Here is a 19806-nt window from a genome sequence, read left to right on the forward strand (position 1 = left end):
TAGCATGCAAGAGGTAGCGGGATCGATGCCCGCATCCTCCAGGTCTGAGTTTGGATCTCCGGAAGCCCGGTGCTCTTGTTTAGCTTCTGCGACTTCTGACAGGTGCTCCTCCGTTGCGGAGAGAATGTCCTTCAGTTGTCAAGCGTTGAAGGGCCACACCTCCTTCCCAACCTCAGTCTGCACTGAGTGCGTCTCCGGCATTTTCTCGTCCAATTTGTCAGCTTAGCAAGTGAAAAGTATATCCGAGTGAAAACAGTGCTGATAATACTCTCACGAATTGTTAGAAGACGTGCTTTTGATCATCGATTGCTTAACAATCACATTCGTTCGACTTGAGCCATCAAGCTCGTAGTTTTCCTTCAAATCTTGAAAGCTCTCAGTGAGAACATCATAGGCTGCAGGACGCCCCATAACTTGATTACTTCAACAGAAAGAAGAGCAGACAGCTCGACAAATATGTGAGGCGCAGAGAGCGCAAGGCGAGCCGCACACGTTTCGGTGGCTGAGAGAGGGCAGTTTTTGCTTCTGCATTTCCCAAGTAAGGACGCATGACAACAAGCGATCGCGGTGCTCATCTACGACACAGTGGTGATGAGTTTTCAGTACGTGTTCTTTTGAACGCGCAATGAGGTTGCCGCCTTGGACAGCTGACTGCACGCTCTCATTGTGCCACGTGATGAGAATTCACCAGGCTCGTTCGGTCATTAGTCACATTCCATCGTTTGCCATAAGCAGACGCTGCGAAGTGATGTGGATATCAGTTCCCAGTCTTGTGGAAGAGGAGGAAAAGAGCACACGAGGGCTCGTCCGGGAGTTGAACCCGGGACCTCTCGCACCCTAAGCGAGAATCATACCACTAGACCAACGAGCCACAGCAGCACTTTCCATTTCAATCTGTCAGCGAGCTTGAGGATGGGGAGAGGCGCCATTCGCTCGTCCAGTCAGACCTTCATCAATAAGTCAAGAAAGCTGCAATTACACGACTGCCTTGCAGACGAAGGGCAGTGAACTGTGCCCGGTAAGAGGGGAACAAGCGGCACTAGGTGACGCCGAGGCATAAGTCCCAGCGAGGGGGGTTGGCTTGTATGGTACAGCGCTTGCTTTGCATGTGGGAGATAGCAGGATCAATTCCCGCATCCTCCAGGTGTGTGCTTAGAGCTTGATGTGCCGAAAGGCGTCCTTTAGCCTGTGGTCCCGCCTTACATGGAGAGCATCGTGCAGCTGTCAAGCGTTTCGCAGCCACGCCCCCTTTTCATCTTCTCTCTGGCTTAAGCGTCACTCCGCCCCTCTCTCTTGACATTTCATGTCAGCATGTCAGAAGTCCGAGTGACATTTTTAATGGCTGAGTGAGGGCACGATGCTGAAGCAGAGAGGCCACTTCAGCCACAGAGACTTGTGCTAGGTGAGATCTGAAAGACGGACTCGCAACAGAAACAGACCAAAAATGTATCGGTGAGATCAAAAGGCAAATGCAACATTCAGCAGAGGGCGTCTAAAGATTAGGGAACGGGCGACTGAAATCCATGTGAGGCAAACTTTCCGGTGTGTGTACTGCAGCTGGGCTTGTTGGCGTAATTGGTAGTGCGTCAGTCTCGTCATCTGAAGGGCCTGAGTTTGATCCTCACACGGGGCAGGGCTGCTTCCTCTCTTGCTCTTTTCAAACACTTGCGGCAACTGTTCGCTCATAACCACGTCTGGAATGCGTGACCTTTACACGGGCGAGAAGCAACGCCGCATCCCTTTTCTAAAGAACATTCACATTCAGAAATAAGTCAAGAAATTTGCCATTACTTTCGCTCGCACTGCTGTCAGCCTGCCCATGTTGCCAAAGAAAGATTCACTCGGCGTCAACATGACAGAACAGCGATCACTTGAAAACAATGTTCCACACTCCGTAAGCAAGAACTTCAGTGTTTGCAGTCACCCGATATGCCGATAGTCAAAGGAGCGCAAAACACGAAGCGTCAAAAGACAAGATGAGTTGATGGAAAGAGCGTTGAATTGATGAGCACAAAAGTTCAGCTCGTACAATAGGCAACGAAGGTCTCAGCGTCGTCATCGCACTTGAAAGGACTGCCTTGCAGACCAAGGGCAGTGGGCGGTGCCCGGTAAGAGGGGCAGAGGCGGTAAGACATGATGCCGAGACGCATGAAGCGAGGGGGATTAGCTCAAATGGTAGAGCGCTCGCTTAGCATGCAAGAGGTAGCGGGATCGATGCCCGCATCCTCCAGGTCTGAGTTTGGATCTCCGGAAGCCCGGTGCTCTTGTTTAGCTTCTGCGACTTCTGACAGGTGCTCCTCCGTTGCGGAGAGAATGTCCTTCAGTTGTCAAGCGTTGAAGGGCCACACCTCCTTCCCAACCTCAGTCTGCACTGAGTGCGTCTCCGGCATTTTCTCGTCCAATTTGTCAGCTTAGCAAGTGAAAAGTATATCCGAGTGAAAACAGTGCTGATAATACTCTCACGAATTGTTAGAAGACGTGCTTTTGATCATCGATTGCTTAACAATCACATTCGTTCGACTTGAGCCATCAAGCTCGTAGTTTTCCTTCAAATCTTGAAAGCTCTCAGTGAGAACATCATAGGCTGCAGGACGCCCCGTAACTTGATTACTTCAACAGAAAGAAGAGCAGACAGCTCGACAAATATGTGAGGCGCAGAGAGCGCAAGGCGAGCCGCACACGTTTCGGTGGCTGAGAGAGGGCAGTTTTTGCTTCTGCATTTCCCAAGTAAGGACGCATGACAACAAGCGATCGCGGTGCTCATCTACGACACAGTGGTGATGAGTTTTCAGTACGTGTTCTTTTGAACGAGCAATGAGGTTGCCGCCTTGGACAGCTGACTGCACGCTCTCATTGTGCCACGTGATGAGAATTCACCAGGCTCGTTCAGTCATTAGTCACATTCCATCGTTTGCCATAAGCAGACGCTGCGAAGTGATGTGGATATCAGTTCCCAGTCTTGTGGAAGAGGAGGAAAAGAGCACACGAGGGCTCGTCCGGGAGTTGAACCCGGGACCTCTCGCACCCTAAGCGAGAATCATACCACTAGACCAACGAGCCACAGCAGCACTTTCCATTTCAATCTGTCAGCGAGCTTGAGGATGGGGAGAGGCGCCATTCGCTCGTCCAGTCAGACCTTCATCAATAAGTCAAGAAAGCTGCAATTACACGACTGCCTTGCAGACGAAGGGCAGTGAACTGTGCCCGGTAAGAGGGGAACAAGCGGCACTAGGTGACGCCGAGGCATAAGTCCCAGCGAGGGGGGTTGGCTTGTATGGTACAGCGCTTGCTTTGCATGTGGGAGATAGCAGGATCAATTCCCGCATCCTCCAGGTGTGTGCTTAGAGCTTGATGTGCCGAAAGGCGTCCTTTAGCCTGTGGTCCCGCCTTACATGGAGAGCATCGTGCAGCTGTCAAGCGTTTCGCAGCCACGCCCCCTTTTCATCTTCTCTCTGGCTTAAGCGTCACTCCGCCCCTCTCTCTTGACATTTCATGTCAGCATGTCAGAAGTCCGAGTGACATTTTTAATGGCTGAGTGAGGGCACGATGCTGAAGCAGAGAGGCCACTTCAGCCACAGAGACTTGTGCTAGGTGAGATCTGAAAGACGGACTCGCAACAGAAACAGACCAAAAATGTATCGGTGAGATCAAAAGGCAAATGCAACATTCAGCAGAGGGCGTCTAAAGATTAGGGAACGGGCGACTGAAATCCATGTGAGGCAAACTTTCCGGTGTGTGTACTGCAGCTGGGCTTGTTGGCGTAATTGGTAGTGCGTCAGTCTCGTCATCTGAAGGGCCTGAGTTTGATCCTCACACGGGGCAGGGCTGCTTCCTCTCTTGCTCTTTTCAAACACTTGCGGCAACTGTTCGCTCATAACCACGTCTGGAATGCGTGACCTTTACACGGGCGAGAAGCAACGCCGCATCCCTTTTCTAAAGAACATTCACATTCAGAAATAAGTCAAGAAATTTGCCATTACTTTCGCTCGCACTGCTGTCAGCCTGCCCATGTTGCCAAAGAAAGATTCACTCGGCGTCAACATGACAGAACAGCGATCACTTGAAAACAATGTTCCACACTCCGTAAGCAAGAACTTCAGTGTTTGCAGTCACCCGATATGCCGATAGTCAAAGGAGCGCAAAACACGAAGCGTCAAAAGACAAGATGAGTTGATGGAAAGAGCGTTGAATTGATGAGCACAAAAGTTCAGCTCGTACAATAGGCAACGAAGGTCTCAGCGTCGACATCGCACTTGAAAGGACTGCCTTGCAGACCAAGGGCAGTGGGCGGTGCCCGGTAAGAGGGGCAGAGGCGGTAAGACATGATGCCGAGACGCATGAAGCGAGGGGGATTAGCTCAAATGGTAGAGCGCTCGCTTAGCATGCAAGAGGTAGCGGGATCGATGCCCGCATCCTCCAGGTCTGAGTTTGGATCTCCGGAAGCCCGGTGCTCTTGTTTAGCTTCTGCGACTTCTGACAGGTGCTCCTCCGTTGCGGAGAGAATGTCCTTCAGTTGTCAAGCGTTGAAGGGCCACACCTCCTTCCCAACCTCAGTCTGCACTGAGTGCGTCTCCGGCATTTTCTCGTCCAATTTGTCAGCTTAGCAAGTGAAAAGTATATCCGAGTGAAAACAGTGCTGATAATACTCTCACGAATTGTTAGAAGACGTGCTTTTGATCATCGATTGCTTAACAATCACATTCGTTCGACTTGAGCCATCAAGCTCGTAGTTTTCCTTCAAATCTTGAAAGCTCTCAGTGAGAACATCATAGGCTGCAGGACGCCCCGTAACTTGATTACTTCAACAGAAAGAAGAGCAGACAGCTCGACAAATATGTGAGGCGCAGAGAGCGCAAGGCGAGCCGCACACGTTTCGGTGGCTGAGAGAGGGCAGTTTTTGCTTCTGCATTTCCCAAGTAAGGACGCATGACAACAAGCGATCGCGGTGCTCATCTACGACACAGTGGTGATGAGTTTTCAGTACGTGTTCTTTTGAACGAGCAATGAGGTTGCCGCCTTGGACAGCTGACTGCACGCTCTCATTGTGCCACGTGATGAGAATTCACCAGGCTCGTTCAGTCATTAGTCACATTCCATCGTTTGCCATAAGCAGACGCTGCGAAGTGATGTGGATATCAGTTCCCAGTCTTGTGGAAGAGGAGGAAAAGAGCACACGAGGGCTCGTCCGGGAGTTGAACCCGGGACCTCTCGCACCCTAAGCGAGAATCATACCACTAGACCAACGAGCCACAGCAGCACTTTCCATTTCAATCTGTCAGCGAGCTTGAGGATGGGGAGAGGCGCCATTCGTTCGTCCAGTCAGACCTTCATCAATAAGTCAAGAAAGCTGCAATTACACGACTGCCTTGCAGACGAAGGGCAGTGAACTGTGCCCGGTAAGAGGGGAACAAGCGGCACTAGGTGACGCCGAGGCATAAGTCCCAGCGAGGGGGGTTGGCTTGTATGGTACAGCGCTTGCTTTGCATGTGGGAGATAGCAGGATCAATTCCCGCATCCTCCAGGTGTGTGCTTAGAGCTTGATGTGCCGAAAGGCGTCCTTTAGCCTGTGGTCCCGCCTTACATGGAGAGCATCATGCAGCTGTCAAGCGTTTCGCAGCCACGCCCCCTTTTCATCTTCTCTCTGGCTTAAGCGTCACTCCACCCCTCTCTCTTGACATTTCATGTCAGCATGTCAGAAGTCCGAGTGACATTTTTAATGGCTGAGTGAGGGCACGATGCTGAAGCAGAGAGGCCACTTCAGCCACAGAGACTTGTGCTAGGTGAGATCTGAAAGACGGACTCGCAACAGAAACAGACCAAAAATGTATCGGTGAGATCAAAAGGCAAATGCAACATTCAGCAGAGGGCGTCTAAAGATTAGGGAACGGGCGACTGAAATCCATGTGAGGCAAACTTTCCGGTGTGTGTACTGCAGCTGGGCTTGTTGGCGTAATTGGTAGTGCGTCAGTCTCGTCATCTGAAGGGCCTGAGTTTGATCCTCACACGGGGCAGGGCTGCTTCCTCTCTTGCTCTTTTCAAACACTTGCGGCAACTGTTCGCTCATAACCACGTCTGGAATGCGTGACCTTTACACGGGCGAGAAGCAACGCCGCATCCCTTTTCTAAAGAACATTCACATTCAGAAATAAGTCAAGAAATTTGCCATTACTTTCGCTCGCACTGCTGTCAGCCTGCCCATGTTGCCAAAGAAAGATTCACTCGGCGTCAACATGACAGAACAGCGATCACTTGAAAACAATGTTCCACACTCCGTAAGCAAGAACTTCAGTGTTTGCAGTCACCCGATATGCCGATAGTCAAAGGAGCGCAAAACACGAAGCGTCAAAAGACAAGATGAGTTGATGGAAAGAGCGTTGAATTGATGAGCACAAAAGTTCAGCTCGTACAATAGGCAACGAAGGTCTCAGCGTCGTCATCGCACTTGAAAGGACTGCCTTGCAGACCAAGGGCAGTGGGCGGTGCCCGGTAAGAGGGGCAGAGGCGGTAAGACATGATGCCGAGACGCATGAAGCGAGGGGGATTAGCTCAAATGGTAGAGCGCTCGCTTAGCATGCAAGAGGTAGCGGGATCGATGCCCGCATCCTCCAGGTCTGAGTTTGGATCTCCGGAAGCCCGGTGCTCTTGTTTAGCTTCTGCGACTTCTGACAGGTGCTCCTCCGTTGCGGAGAATGTCCTTCAGTTGTCAAGCGTTGAAGGGCCACACCTCCTTCCCAACCTCAGTCTGCACTGAGTGCGTCTCCGGCATTTTCTCGTCCAATTTGTCAGCTTAGCAAGTGAAAAGTATATCCGAGTGAAAACAGTGCTGATAATACTCTCACGAATTGTTAGAAGACGTGCTTTTGATCATCGATTGCTTAACAATCACATTCGTTCGACTTGAGCCATCAAGCTCGTAGTTTTCCTTCAAATCTTGAAAGCTCTCAGTGAGAACATCATAGGCTGCAGGACGCCCCGTAACTTGATTACTTCAACAGAAAGAAGAGCAGACAGCTCGACAAATATGTGAGGCGCAGAGAGCGCAAGGCGAGCCGCACACGTTTCGGTGGCTGAGAGAGGGCAGTTTTTGCTTCTGCATTTCCAAGGAAAGGACGCATGACAACAAGCGATCGCGGTGCTCATCTACGACACAGTGGTGATGAGTTTTCAGTACGTGTTCTTTTGAACGAGCAATGAGGTTGCCGCCTTGGACAGCTGACTGCACGCTCTCATTGTGCCACGTGATGAGAATTCACCAGGCTCGTTCAGTCATTAGTCACATTCCATCGTTTGCCATAAGCAGACGCTGCGAAGTGATGTGGATATCAGTTCCCAGTCTTGTGGAAGAGGAGGAAAAGAGCACACGAGGGCTCGTCCGGGAGTTGAACCCGGGACCTCTCGCATCCAAAGCGAGAATCATACCACTAGACCAACGAGCCACAGCAGCACTTTCCATTTCAATCTGTCAGCGAGCTTGAGGATGGGGAGAGGCGCCATTCGCTCGTCCAGTCAGACCTTCATCAATAAGTCAAGAAAGCTGCAATTACACGACTGCCTTGCAGACGAAGGGCAGTGAACTGTGCCCGGTAAGAGGGGAACAAGCGGCACTAGGTGACGCCGAGGCATAAGTCCCAGCGAGGGGGGTTGGCTTGTATGGTACAGCGCTTGCTTTGCATGTGGGAGATAGCAGGATCAATTCCCGCATCCTCCAGGTGTGTGCTTAGAGCTTGATGTGCCGAAAGGCGTCCTTTAGCCTGTGGTCCCGCCTTACATGGAGAGCATCGTGCAGCTGTCAAGCGTTTCGCAGCCACGCCCCCTTTTCATCTTCTCTCTGGCTTAAGCGTCACTCCGCCCCTCTCTCTTGACATTTCATGTCAGCATGTCAGAAGTCCGAGTGACATTTTTAATGGCTGAGTGAGGGCACGATGCTGAAGCAGAGAGGCCACTTCAGCCACAGAGACTTGTGCTAGGTGAGATCTGAAAGACGGACTCGCAACAGAAACAGACCAAAAATGTATCGGTGAGATCAAAAGGCAAATGCAACATTCAGCAGAGGGCGTCTAAAGATTAGGGAACGGGCGACTGAAATCCATGTGAGGCAAACTTTCCGGTGTGTGTACTGCAGCTGGGCTTGTTGGCGTAATTGGTAGTGCGTCAGTCTCGTCATCTGAAGGGCCTGAGTTTGATCCTCACACGGGGCAGGGCTGCTTCCTCTCTTGCTCTTTTCAAACACTTGCGGCAACTGTTCGCTCATAACCACGTCTGGAATGCGTGACCTTTACACGGGCGAGAAGCAACGCCGCATCCCTTTTCTAAAGAACATTCACATTCAGAAATAAGTCAAGAAATTTGCCATTACTTTCGCTCGCACTGCTGTCAGCCTGCCCATGTTGCCAAAGAAAGATTCACTCGGCGTCAACATGACAGAACAGCGATCACTTGAAAACAATGTTCCACACTCCGTAAGCAAGAACTTCAGTGTTTGCAGTCACCCGATATGCCGATAGTCAAAGGAGCGCAAAACACGAAGCGTCAAAAGACAAGATGAGTTGATGGAAAGAGCGTTGAATTGATGAGCACAAAAGTTCAGCTCGTACAATAGGCAACGAAGGTCTCAGCGTCGACATCGCACTTGAAAGGACTGCCTTTCAGACCAAGGGCAGTGGGCGGTGCCCGGTAAGAGGGGCAGAGGCGGTAAGACATGATGCCGAGACGCATGAAGCGAGGGGGATTAGCTCAAATGGTAGAGCGCTCGCTTAGCATGCAAGAGGTAGCGGGATCGATGCCCGCATCCTCCAGGTCTGAGTTTGGATCTCCAGAAGCCCGGTGCTCTTGTTTAGCTTCTGCGACTTCTGACAGGTGCTCCTCCGTTGCGGAGAGAATGTCCTTCAGTTGTCAAGCGTTGAAGGGCCACACCTCCTTCCCAACCTCAGTCTGCACTGAGTGCGTCTCCGGCATTTTCTCGTCCAATTTGTCAGCTTAGCAAGTGAAAAGTATATCCGAGTGAAAACAGTGCTGATAATACTCTCACGAATTGTTAGAAGACGTGCTTTTGATCATCGATTGCTTAACAATCACATTCGTTCGACTTGAGCCATCAAGCTCGTAGTTTTCCTTCAAATCTTGAAAGCTCTCAGTGAGAACATCATAGGCTGCAGGACGCCCCGTAACTTGATTACTTCAACAGAAAGAAGAGCAGACAGCTCGACAAATATGTGAGGCGCAGAGAGCGCAAGGCGAGCCGCACACGTTTCGGTGGCTGAGAGAGGGCAGTTTTTGCTTCTGCATTTCCCAAGTAAGGACGCATGACAACAAGCGATCGCGGTGCTCATCTACGACACAGTGGTGATGAGTTTTCAGTACGTGTTCTTTTGAACGAGCAATGAGGTTGCCGCCTTGGACAGCTGACTGCACGCTCTCATTGTGCCACGTGATGAGAATTCACCAGGCTCGTTCAGTCATTAGTCACATTCCATCGTTTGCCATAAGCAGACGCTGCGAAGTGATGTGGATATCAGTTCCCAGTCTTGTGGAAGAGGAGGAAAAGAGCACACGAGGGCTCGTCCGGGAGTTGAACCCGGGACCTCTCGCACCCTAAGCGAGAATCATACCACTAGACCAACGAGCCACAGCAGCACTTTCCATTTCAATCTGTCAGCGAGCTTGAGGATGGGGAGAGGCGCCATTCGTTCGTCCAGTCAGACCTTCATCAATAAGTCAAGAAAGCTGCAATTACACGACTGCCTTGCAGACGAAGGGCAGTGAACTGTGCCCGGTAAGAGGGGAACAAGCGGCACTAGGTGACGCCGAGGCATAAGTCCCAGCGAGGGGGGTTGGCTTGTATGGTACAGCGCTTGCTTTGCATGTGGGAGATAGCAGGATCAATTCCCGCATCCTCCAGGTGTGTGCTTAGAGCTTGATGTGCCGAAAGGCGTCCTTTAGCCTGTGGTCCCGCCTTACATGGAGAGCATCGTGCAGCTGTCAAGCGTTTCGCAGCCACGCCCCCTTTTCATCTTCTCTCTGGCTTAAGCGTCACTCCGCCCCTCTCTCTTGACATTTCATGTCAGCATGTCAGAAGTCCGAGTGACATTTTTAATGGCTGAGTGAGGGCACGATGCTGAAGCAGAGAGGCCACTTCAGCCACAGAGACTTGTGCTAGGTGAGATCTGAAAGACGGACTCGCAACAGAAACAGACCAAAAATGTATCGGTGAGATCAAAAGGCAAATGCAACATTCAGCAGAGGGCGTCTAAAGATTAGGGAACGGGCGACTGAAATCCATGTGAGGCAAACTTTCCGGTGTGTGTACTGCAGCTGGGCTTGTTGGCGTAATTGGTAGTGCGTCAGTCTCGTCATCTGAAGGGCCTGAGTTTGATCCTCACACGGGGCAGGGCTGCTTCCTCTCTTGCTCTTTTCAAACACTTGCGGCAACTGTTCGCTCATAACCACGTCTGGAATGCGTGACCTTTACACGGGCGAGAAGCAACGCCGCATCCCTTTTCTAAAGAACATTCACATTCAGAAATAAGTCAAGAAATTTGCCATTACTTTCGCTCGCACTGCTGTCAGCCTGCCCATGTTGCCAAAGAAAGATTCACTCGGCGTCAACATGACAGAACAGCGATCACTTGAAAACAATGTTCCACACTCCGTAAGCAAGAACTTCAGTGTTTGCAGTCACCCGATATGCTGATAGTCAAAGGAGCGCAAAACACGAAGCGTCAAAAGACAAGATGAGTTGATGGAAAGAGCGTTGAATTGATGAGCACAAAAGTTCAGCTCGTACAATAGGCAACGAAGGTCTCAGCGTCGTCATCGCACTTGAAAGGACTGCCTTGCAGACCAAGGGCAGTGGGCGGTGCCCGGTAAGAGGGGCAGAGGCGGTAAGACATGATGCCGAGACGCATGAAGCGAGGGGGATTAGCTCAAATGGTAGAGCGCTCGCTTAGCATGCAAGAGGTAGCGGGATCGATGCCCGCATCCTCCAGGTCTGAGTTTGGATCTCCGGAAGCCCGGTGCTCTTGTTTAGCTTCTGCGACTTCTGACAGGTGCTCCTCCGTTGCGGAGAATGTCCTTCAGTTGTCAAGCGTTGAAGGGCCACACCTCCTTCCCAACCTCAGTCTGCACTGAGTGCGTCTCCGGCATTTTCTCGTCCAATTTGTCAGCTTAGCAAGTGAAAAGTATATCCGAGTGAAAACAGTGCTGATAATACTCTCACGAATTGTTAGAAGACGTGCTTTTGATCATCGATTGCTTAACAATCACATTCGTTCGACTTGAGCCATCAAGCTCGTAGTTTTCCTTCAAATCTTGAAAGCTCTCAGTGAGAACATCATAGGCTGCAGGACGCCCCGTAACTTGATTACTTCAACAGAAAGAAGAGCAGACAGCTCGACAAATATGTGAGGCGCAGAGAGCGCAAGGCGAGCCGCACACGTTTCGGTGGCTGAGAGAGGGCAGTTTTTGCTTCTGCATTTCCAAGGAAAGGACGCATGACAACAAGCGATCGCGGTGCTCATCTACGACACAGTGGTGATGAGTTTTCAGTACGTGTTCTTTTGAACGAGCAATGAGGTTGCCGCCTTGGACAGCTGACTGCACGCTCTCATTGTGCCACGTGATGAGAATTCACCAGGCTCGTTCAGTCATTAGTCACATTCCATCGTTTGCCATAAGCAGACGCTGCGAAGTGATGTGGATATCAGTTCCCAGTCTTGTGGAAGAGGAGGAAAAGAGCACACGAGGGCTCGTCCGGGAGTTGAACCCGGGACCTCTCGCACCCTAAGCGAGAATCATACCACTAGACCAACGAGCCACAGCAGCACTTTCCATTTCAATCTGTCAGCGAGCTTGAGGATGGGGAGAGGCGCCATTCGCTCGTCCAGTCAGACCTTCATCAATAAGTCAAGAAAGCTGCAATTACACGACTGCCTTGCAGACGAAGGGCAGTGAACTGTGCCCGGTAAGAGGGGAACAAGCGGCACTAGGTGACGCCGAGGCATAAGTCCCAGCGAGGGGGGTTGGCTTGTATGGTACAGCGCTTGCTTTGCATGTGGGAGATAGCAGGATCAATTCCCGCATCCTCCAGGTGTGTGCCTAGAGCTTGATGTGCCGAAAGGCGTCCTTTAGCCTGTGGTCCCGCCTTACATGGAGAGCATCGTGCAGCTGTCAAGCGTTTCGCAGCCACGCCCCCTTTTCATCTTCTCTCTGGCTTAAGCGTCACTCCGCCCCTCTCTCTTGACATTTCATGTCAGCATGTCAGAAGTCCGAGTGACATTTTTAATGGCTGAGTGAGGGCACGATGCTGAAGCAGAGAGGCCACTTCAGCCACAGAGACTTGTGCTAGGTGAGATCTGAAAGACGGACTCGCAACAGAAACAGACCAAAAATGTATCGGTGAGATCAAAAGGCAAATGCAACATTCAGCAGAGGGCGTCTAAAGATTAGGGAACGGGTGACTGAAATCCATGTGAGGCAAACTTTCCGGTGTGTGTACTGCAGCTGGGCTTGTTGGCGTAATTGGTAGTGCGTCAGTCTCGTCATCTGAAGGGCCTGAGTTTGATCCTCACACGGGGCAGGGCTGCTTCCTCTCTTGCTCTTTTCAAACAATTGCGGCAACTGTTCGCTCATAACCACGTCTGGAATGCGTGACCTTTACACGGGCGAGAAGCAACGCCGCATCCCTTTTCTAAAGAACATTCACATTCAGAAATAAGTCAAGAAATTTGCCATTACTTTCGCTCGCACTGCTGTCAGCCTGCCCATGTTGCCAAAGAAAGATTCACTCGGCGTCAACATGACAGAACAGCGATCACTTGAAAACAATGTTCCACACTCCGTAAGCAAGAACTTCAGTGTTTGCAGTCACCCGATATGCCGATAGTCAAAGGAGCGCAAAACACGAAGCGTCAAAAGACAAGATGAGTTGATGGAAAGAGCGTTGAATTGATGAGCACAAAAGTTCAGCTCGTACAATAGGCAACGAAGGTCTCAGCGTCGTCATCGCACTTGAAAGGACTGCCTTGCAGACCAAGGGCAGTGGGCGGTGCCCGGTAAGAGGGGCAGAGGCGGTAAGACATGATGCCAAGACGCATGAAGCGAGGGGGATTAGCTCAAATGGTAGAGCGCTCGCTTAGCATGCAAGAGGTAGCGGGATCGATGCCCGCATCCTCCAGGTCTGAGTTTGGATCTCCGGAAGCCTGGTGCTCTTGTTTAGCTTCTGCGACTTCTGACAGGTGCTCCTCCGTTGCGGAGAGAATGTCCTTCAGTTGTCAAGCGTTGAAGGGCCACACCTCCTTCCCAACCTCAGTCTGCACTGAGTGCGTCTCCGGCATTTTCTCGTCCAATTTGTCAGCTTAGCAAGTGAAAAGTATATCCGAGTGAAAACAGTGCTGATAATACTCTCACGAATTGTTAGAAGACGTGCTTTTGATCATCGATTGCTTAACAATCACATTCGTTCGACTTGAGCCATCAAGCTCGTAGTTTTCCTTCAAATCTTGAAAGCTCTCAGTGAGAACATCATAGGCTGCAGGACGCCCCGTAACTTGATTACTTCAACAGAAAGAAGAGCAGACAGCTCGACAAATATGTGAGGCGCAGAGAGCGCAAGGCGAGCCGCACACGTTTCGGTGGCTGAGAGAGGGCAGTTTTTGCTTCTGCATTTCCCAAGTAAGGACGCATGACAACAAGCGATCGCGGTGCTCATCTACGACACAGTGGTGATGAGTTTTCAGTACGTGTTCTTTTGAACGAGCAATGAGGTTGCCGCCTTGGACAGCTGACTGCACGCTCTCATTGTGCCACGTGATGAGAATTCACCAGGCTCGTTCAGTCATTAGTCACATTCCATCGTTTGCCATAAGCAGACGCTGCGAAGTGATGTGGATATCAGTTCCCAGTCTTGTGGAAGAGGAGGAAAAGAGCACACGAGGGCTCGTCCGGGAGTTGAACCCGGGATCTCTCGCACCCTAAGCGAGAATCATACCACTAGACCAACGAGCCACAGCAGCACTTTCCATTTCAATCTGTCAGCGAGCTTGAGGATGGGGAGAGGCGCCATTCGTTCGTCCAGTCAGACCTTCATCAATAAGTCAAGAAAGCTGCAATTACACGACTGCCTTGCAGATGAAGGGCAGTGAACTGTGCCCGGTAAGAGGGGAACAAGCGGCACTAGGTGACGCCGAGGCATAAGTCCCAGCGAGGGGGGTTGGCTTGTATGGTACAGCGCTTGCTTTGCATGTGGGAGATAGCAGGATCAATTCCCGCATCCTCCAGGTGTGTGCTTAGAGCTTGATGTGCCGAAAGGCGTCCTTTAGCCTGTGGTCCCGCCTTACATGGAGAGCATCGTGCAGCTGTCAAGCGTTTCGCAGCCACGCCCCCTTTTCATCTTCTCTCTGGCTTAAGCGTCACTCCGCCCCTCTCTCTTGACATTTCATGTCAGCATGTCAGAAGTCCGAGTGACATTTTTAATGGCTGAGTGAGGGCACGATGCTGAAGCAGAGAGGCCACTTCAGCCACAGAGACTTGTGCTAGGTGAGATCTGAAAGACGGACTCGCAACAGAAACAGACCAAAAATGTATCGGTGAGATCAAAAGGCAAATGCAACATTCAGCAGAGGGCGTCTAAAGATTAGGGAACGGGCGACTGAAATCCATGTGAGGCAAACTTTCCGGTGTGTGTACTGCAGCTGGGCTTGTTGGCGTAATTGGTAGTGCGTCAGTCTCGTCATCTGAAGGGCCTGAGTTTGATCCTCACACGGGGCAGGGCTGCTTCCTCTCTTGCTCTTTTCAAACACTTGCGGCAACTGTTCGCTCATAACCACGTCTGGAATGCGTGACCTTTACACGGGCGAGAAGCAACGCCGCATCCCTTTTCTAAAGAACATTCACATTCAGAAATAAGTCAAGAAATTTGCCATTACTTTCGCTCGCACTGCTGTCAGCCTGCCCATGTTGCCAAAGAAAGATTCACTCGGCGTCAACATGACAGAACAGCGATCACTTGAAAACAATGTTCCACACTCCGTAAGCAAGAACTTCAGTGTTTGCAGTCACCCGATATGCCGATAGTCAAAGGAGCGCAAAACACGAAGCGTCAAAAGACAAGATGAGTTGATGGAAAGAGCGTTGAATTGATGAGCACAAAAGTTCAGCTCGTACAATAGGCAACGAAGGTCTCAGCGTCGTCATCGCACTTGAAAGGACTGCCTTGCAGACCAAGGGCAGTGGGCGGTGCCCGGTAAGAGGGGCAGAGGCGGTAAGACATGATGCCAAGACGCATGAAGCGAGGGGGATTAGCTCAAATGGTAGAGCGCTCGCTTAGCATGCAAGAGGTAGCGGGATCGATGCCCGCATCCTCCAGGTCTGAGTTTGGATCTCCGGAAGCCTGGTGCTCTTGTTTAGCTTCTGCGACTTCTGACAGGTGCTCCTCCGTTGCGGAGAGAATGTCCTTCAGTTGTCAAGCGTTGAAGGGCCACACCTCCTTCCCAACCTCAGTCTGCACTGAGTGCGTCTCCGGCATTTTCTCGTCCAATTTGTCAGCTTAGCAAGTGAAAAGTATATCCGAGTGAAAACAGTGCTGATAATACTCTCACGAATTGTTAGAAGACGTGCTTTTGATCATCGATTGCTTAACAATCACATTCGTTCGACTTGAGCCATCAAGCTCGTAGTTTTCCTTCAAATCTTGAAAGCTCTCAGTGAGAACATCATAGGCTGCAGGACGCCCCGTAACTTGATTACTTCAACAGAAAGAAGAGCAGACAGCTCGACAAATATGTGAGGCGCAGAGAGCGCAAGGCGAGCCGCACACGTTTCGGTGGCTGAGAGAGGGCAGTTTTTGCTTCTGCATTTCCCAAGTAAGGACGCATGACAACAAGCGATCGCGGTGCTCATCTACGACACAGTGGTGATGAGTTTTCAGTACGTGTTCTTTTGAACGAGCAATGAGGTTGCCGCCTTGGACAGCTGACTGCACGCTCTCATTGTGCCACGTGATGAGAATTCACCAGGCTCGTTCAGTCATTAGTCACATTCCATCGTTTGCCATAAGCAGACGCTGCGAAGTGATGTGGATATCAGTTCCCAGTCTTGTGGAAGAGGAGGAAAAGAGCACACGAGGGCTCGTCCGGGAGTTGAACCCGGGATCTCTCGCACCCTAAGCGAGAATCATACCACTAGACCAACGAGCCACAGCAGCACTTTCCATTTCAATCTGTCAGCGAGCTTGAGGATGGGGAGAGGCGCCATTCGTTCGTCCAGTCAGACCTTCATCAATAAGTCAAGAAAGCTGCAATTACACGACTGCCTTGCAGATGAAGGGCAGTGAACTGTGCCCGGTAAGAGGGGAACAAGCGGCACTAGGTGACGCCGAGGCATAAGTCCCAGCGAGGGGGGTTGGCTTGTATGGTACAGCGCTTGCTTTGCATGTGGGAGATAGCAGGATCAATTCCCGCATCCTCCAGGTGTGTGCTTAGAGCTTGATGTGCCGAAAGGCGTCCTTTAGCCTGTGGTCCCGCCTTACATGGAGAGCATCGTGCAGCTGTCAAGCGTTTCGCAGCCACGCCCCCTTTTCATCTTCTCTCTGGCTTAAGCGTCACTCCGCCCCTCTCTCTTGACATTTCATGTCAGCATGTCAGAAGTCCGAGTGACATTTTTAATGGCTGAGTGAGGGCACGATGCTGAAGCAGAGAGGCCACTTCAGCCACAGAGACTTGTGCTAGGTGAGATCTGAAAGACGGACTCGCAACAGAAACAGACCAAAAATGTATCGGTGAGATCAAAAGGCAAATGCAACATTCAGCAGAGGGCGTCTAAAGATTAGGGAACGGGCGACTGAAATCCATGTGAGGCAAACTTTCCGGTGTGTGTACTGCAGCTGGGCTTGTTGGCGTAATTGGTAGTGCGTCAGTCTCGTCATCTGAAGGGCCTGAGTTTGATCCTCACACGGGGCAGGGCTGCTTCCTCTCTTGCTCTTTTCAAACACTTGCGGCAACTGTTCGCTCATAACCACGTCTGGAATGCGTGACCTTTACACGGGCGAGAAGCAACGCCGCATCCCTTTTCTAAAGAACATTCACATTCAGAAATAAGTCAAGAAATTTGCCATTACTTTCGCTCGCACTGCTGTCAGCCTGCCCATGTTGCCAAAGAAAGATTCACTCGGCGTCAACATGACAGAACAGCGATCACTTGAAAACAATGTTCCACACTCCGTAAGCAAGAACTTCAGTGTTTGCAGTCACCCGATATGCTGATAGTCAAAGGAGCGCAAAACACGAAGCGTCAAAAGACAAGATGAGTTGATGGAAAGAGCGTTGAATTGATGAGCACAAAAGTTCAGCTCGTACAATAGGCAACGAAGGTCTCAGCGTCGTCATCGCACTTGAAAGGACTGCCTTGCAGACCAAGGGCAGTGGGCGGTGCCCGGTAAGAGGGGCAGAGGCGGTAAGACATGATGCCGAGACGCATGAAGCGAGGGGGATTAGCTCAAATGGTAGAGCGCTCGCTTAGCATGCAAGAGGTAGCGGGATCGATGCCCGCATCCTCCAGGTCTGAGTTTGGATCTCCGGAAGCCCGGTGCTCTTGTTTAGCTTCTGCGACTTCTGACAGGTGCTCCTCCGTTGCGGAGAATGTCCTTCAGTTGTCAAGCGTTGAAGGGCCACACCTCCTTCCCAACCTCAGTCTGCACTGAGTGCGTCTCCGGCATTTTCTCGTCCAATTTGTCAGCTTAGCAAGTGAAAAGTATATCCGAGTGAAAACAGTGCTGATAATACTCTCACGAATTGTTAGAAGACGTGCTTTTGATCATCGATTGCTTAACAATCACATTCGTTCGACTTGAGCCATCAAGCTCGTAGTTTTCCTTCAAATCTTGAAAGCTCTCAGTGAGAACATCATAGGCTGCAGGACGCCCCGTAACTTGATTACTTCAACAGAAAGAAGAGCAGACAGCTCGACAAATATGTGAGGCGCAGAGAGCGCAAGGCGAGCCGCACACGTTTCGGTGGCTGAGAGAGGGCAGTTTTTGCTTCTGCATTTCCAAGGAAAGGACGCATGACAACAAGCGATCGCGGTGCTCATCTACGACACAGTGGTGATGAGTTTTCAGTACGTGTTCTTTTGAACGAGCAATGAGGTTGCCGCCTTGGACAGCTGACTGCACGCTCTCATTGTGCCACGTGATGAGAATTCACCAGGCTCGTTCAGTCATTAGTCACATTCCATCGTTTGCCATAAGCAGACGCTGCGAAGTGATGTGGATATCAGTTCCCAGTCTTGTGGAAGAGGAGGAAAAGAGCACACGAGGGCTCGTCCGGGAGTTGAACCCGGGACTTCTCGCACCCTAAGCGAGAATCATACCACTAGACCAACGAGCCACAGCAGCACTTTCCATTTCAATCTGTCAGCGAGCTTGAGGATGGGGAGAGGCGCCATTCGCTCGTCCAGTCAGACCTTCATCAATAAGTCAAGAAAGCTGCAATTACACGACTGCCTTGCAGACGAAGGGCAGTGAACTGTGCCCGGTAAGAGGGGAACAAGCGGCACTAGGTGACGCCGAGGCATAAGTCCCAGCGAGGGGGGTTGGCTTGTATGGTACAGCGCTTGCTTTGCATGTGGGAGATAGCAGGATCAATTCCCGCATCCTCCAGGTCTGTGCTTAGAGCTTGATGTGCCGAAAGGCGTCCTTTAGCCTGTGGTCCCGCCTTACATGGAGAGCATCGTGCAGCTGTCAAGCGTTTCGCAGCCACGCCCCCTTTTCATCTTCTCTCTGGCTTAAGCGTCACTCCGCCCCTCTCTCTTGACATTTCATGTCAGCATGTCAGAAGTCCGAGTGACATTTTTAATGGCTGAGTGAGGGCACGATGCTGAAGCAGAGAGGCCACTTCAGCCACAGAGACTTGTGCTAGGTGAGATCTGAAAGACGGACTCGCAACAGAAACAGACCAAAAATGTATCGGTGAGATCAAAAGGCAAATGCAACATTCAGCAGAGGGCGTCTAAAGATTAGGGAACGGGCGACTGAAATCCATGTGAGGCAAACTTTCCGGTGTGTGTACTGCAGCTGGGCTTGTTGGCGTAATTGGTAGTGCGTCAGTCTCGTCATCTGAAGGGCCTGAGTTTGATCCTCACACGGGGCAGGGCTGCTTCCTCTCTTGCTCTTTTCAAACACTTGCGGCAACTGTTCGCTCATAACCACGTCTGGAATGCGTGACCTTTACACGGGCGAGAAGCAACGCCGCATCCCTTTTCTAAAGAACATTCACATTCAGAAATAAGTCAAGAAATTTGCCATTACTTTCGCTCGCACTGCTGTCAGCCTGCCCATGTTGCCAAAGAAAGATTCACTCGGCGTCAACATGACAGAACAGCGATCACTTGAAAACAATGTTCCACACTCCGTAAGCAAGAACTTCAGTGTTTGCAGTCACCCGATATGCCGATAGTCAAAGGAGCGCAAAACACGAAGCGTCAAAAGACAAGATGAGTTGATGGAAAGAGCGTTGAATTGATGAGCACAAAAGTTCAGCTCGTACAATAGGCAACGAAGGTCTCAGCGTCGTCATCGCACTTGAAAGGACTGCCTTGCAGACCAAGGGCAGTGGGCGGTGCCCGGTAAGAGGGGCAGAGGCGGTAAGACATGATGCCGAGACGCATGAAGCGAGGGGGATTAGCTCAAATGGTAGAGCGCTCGCTTAGCATGCAAGAGGTAGCGGGATCGATGCCCGCATCCTCCAGGTCTGAGTTTGGATCTCCGGAAGCCCGGTGCTCTTGTTTAGCTTCTGCGACTTCTGACAGGTGCTCCTC

General features: G+C 51.1%; 9 non-coding genes across 9 annotated transcripts; all 9 read right to left on the reverse strand.

Moving 5' to 3' along the window:
- Window positions 1–799: 799 nt before the first annotated feature.
- On the reverse strand, window positions 800–871 carry trnap-agg (transfer RNA proline (anticodon AGG)). Its single transcript has one exon. It is a non-coding gene; the product is annotated as a tRNA-Pro (tRNA).
- Window positions 872–2988: 2117 nt separating this feature from the next.
- trnap-agg (transfer RNA proline (anticodon AGG)) lies at window positions 2989–3060 on the reverse strand. The gene has a single exon. It is a non-coding gene; the product is annotated as a tRNA-Pro (tRNA).
- Window positions 3061–5177: 2117 nt separating this feature from the next.
- trnap-agg (transfer RNA proline (anticodon AGG)) lies at window positions 5178–5249 on the reverse strand. The gene has a single exon. It is a non-coding gene; the product is annotated as a tRNA-Pro (tRNA).
- A 2115-nt stretch (window positions 5250–7364) lies between these two features.
- Window positions 7365–7436, reverse strand: trnap-ugg (transfer RNA proline (anticodon UGG)). Its single transcript has one exon. It is a non-coding gene; the product is annotated as a tRNA-Pro (tRNA).
- A 2117-nt stretch (window positions 7437–9553) lies between these two features.
- Window positions 9554–9625, reverse strand: trnap-agg (transfer RNA proline (anticodon AGG)). Its single transcript has one exon. It is a non-coding gene; the product is annotated as a tRNA-Pro (tRNA).
- Window positions 9626–11740: 2115 nt separating this feature from the next.
- Window positions 11741–11812, reverse strand: trnap-agg (transfer RNA proline (anticodon AGG)). The gene has a single exon. It is a non-coding gene; the product is annotated as a tRNA-Pro (tRNA).
- Window positions 11813–13929: 2117 nt separating this feature from the next.
- Window positions 13930–14001, reverse strand: trnap-agg (transfer RNA proline (anticodon AGG)). Its single transcript has one exon. It is a non-coding gene; the product is annotated as a tRNA-Pro (tRNA).
- A 2117-nt stretch (window positions 14002–16118) lies between these two features.
- trnap-agg (transfer RNA proline (anticodon AGG)) lies at window positions 16119–16190 on the reverse strand. Its single transcript has one exon. It is a non-coding gene; the product is annotated as a tRNA-Pro (tRNA).
- A 2115-nt stretch (window positions 16191–18305) lies between these two features.
- Window positions 18306–18377, reverse strand: trnap-agg (transfer RNA proline (anticodon AGG)). Its single transcript has one exon. It is a non-coding gene; the product is annotated as a tRNA-Pro (tRNA).
- Window positions 18378–19806: the final 1429 nt, after the last annotated feature.

The sequence above is a fragment of the Lepisosteus platostomus genome, chromosome 5, assembly GCF_059453375.1.
Source record: "Lepisosteus platostomus isolate fLepPlt1 chromosome 5, fLepPlt1.hap1, whole genome shotgun sequence".
In the NCBI taxonomy this organism is placed as follows: domain Eukaryota; kingdom Metazoa; phylum Chordata; class Actinopteri; order Semionotiformes; family Lepisosteidae; genus Lepisosteus; species Lepisosteus platostomus.